Source organism: Poecilia reticulata, linkage group LG2 (assembly GCF_000633615.1).
Source record: "Poecilia reticulata strain Guanapo linkage group LG2, Guppy_female_1.0+MT, whole genome shotgun sequence".
NCBI lineage: Eukaryota > Metazoa > Chordata > Actinopteri > Cyprinodontiformes > Poeciliidae > Poecilia > Poecilia reticulata.
The window spans coordinates 44,999,927-45,001,714 of NC_024332.1; the positions used below are offsets into that span (position 1 = coordinate 44,999,927).

Consider the following 1,788-nt stretch of genomic DNA (forward strand, 5'->3'; position numbering starts at 1 on the left):
TAGCTACAAATTCAAGCTAGCTACAAATTCAAGCTAGCTAAAAGTCTTAAAATTCTTAAAATTGAAAATTTCTTGTTAAAGTTAAAGGGTTTGGCAAAGAAATGTCCCTAATTTAATATGTCAGATGGGACAAAGTCAAGAAGTTTAAAGTTTTTCTTATCAAAAATACAAAATCATTTCATTCTGAATGTTTGTTTACTTGCTCGGTAATAAAGTAAACATACAATATTTTAATAAAACAAAGTTAAAAGGAACAAATTATTGTAGGTCTGAAAAAGAAACTCAGATGTTTGTTGTAAAGTTGGGGTTCCCAAAGTGAGGTCCAGGGGCCAAATGTGGTTCAGAAGTGATACAAATTTGTCCAATCTAGCAGTTTTTGACATTAAAATTCTAAAAAAAAATAAATAAAAATTCTGCCAAATTTTAAACTTTTTCAAACTCAGAACTTGTTTTAGAAAATTTCTGAAATTAATCTCAACATTTCTGATTTTTTTTCAGCGCAAATTTACTCCTTCGTAATAGACCACTGTAAAAACAGACTTCAGGCTTGGTCATTTCTTCTCTCATTAAATTACAGCAATCAGTGGAAAATTTCTAGATTTTTAACAAATTATCCTGTTTTAATTTTTGTTTTTTTAATGAAGTTAACGAGTTTATTCCCAGTTGTCTTCTTAAACCTTTTCCCGGTGGTTTTCTCAAGATAACAAGTTACTCTCAGGTAAACAAATGTTCTCCTCTGCAGATCACAATGATCCCGATTCCATGTCTAAAATGCGTGTCGTTAAATTCAGAGTGAGAATTTTAACTCGTCATCCGGAGAAAGCCAAGCTGGAGATGTCCGCTCTGGGCTTCCGTAGGGTCGTAAAAAGTTTCCGTTTCATCGTTGAAACCGAGGCGCTGCTCTGAGGTCCAGTGGGACCGGCTCCAGCTGAATGCTGGGACTCATCCGGCGTCGCCGACAGATTTAGCACGGAGCTAAATCCCTGAACCGCTGGTGTCAAGTCCAAGGGCGAAGGAAGTCCGGCTGTTTACGTTGCCATGGAGACGCAGCCCGCGGAGCCGCAGAGCGTTTTAGCAGCACTGACGGCCGACGTTGTCTCTGCAGGACAGAGACAGACTCTGTGTCCTCTGTCCTCAACCCGAGCCGCCAAACGGCCTCCGGGGCGTCAGGGATTCCCAGAAGAGCTGCAGGCTGCAGACGGAGGAAACCGAACGGAGGATGGAAATGTGTTTACGTTCAGAAATCCGGATCGGAACAAAACCTCACCTGGTTTTTAACTGAAAATATATTTAAAGAAATGAGACAAAACTGACCTCAGCAAGAYGTAGAGGCTTCTTTTAAATCATCATTTTACTTAAAACATTTTTCTCATTTTATACGTAAAACAATCTTTTAAACTTATTCAATAGATATTGAGTTTAAAAAACTCTAAGCTTGTTAGTTCGTCTCATTTCAAACGTACTGAAAGGTGTTTGCACTGGAAGATACAGAAACATTTTATAACTTTGTGTTTTTTGCCGTTTTCCCACCTGATAGTTTTGATTTTAGTCTCTTTTCTCCTGAGCAGCAGTTAGCGTCAGGCTAACTGACCCCCGTCTGATGTACGGCTGCAGTAATTAAAACAAACTGAACTGAAAACATGTTGGGGTAAAATGTCACATCCGCCAGTTAATCCATCCCAGTGTTTCCCAGGAATCTGGAGCAGAGGAGGCAGCAGGTTCTCAGATATCTGCACCTGTCAGAGCAGAGCGGGGGTGGAAACGGGGAGCGGGGGTGGAAACGGGGAG

The 1,788-nt window shown here is 40.1% G+C and overlaps 1 long non-coding RNA gene across 1 annotated transcript; it reads right to left on the minus strand.

Annotated features, from left to right (window-relative positions):
* Window positions 1-210: 210 nt before the first annotated feature.
* Window positions 211-1,782, minus strand: LOC108166130 (uncharacterized). The gene is made up of 2 exons (XR_001776412.1): window positions 1,531-1,782; window positions 211-1,192 (listed from the first exon to the last, which is right to left on the minus strand). It is a non-coding gene; the product is annotated as an uncharacterized LOC108166130 (long non-coding RNA).
* Window positions 1,783-1,788: the final 6 nt, after the last annotated feature.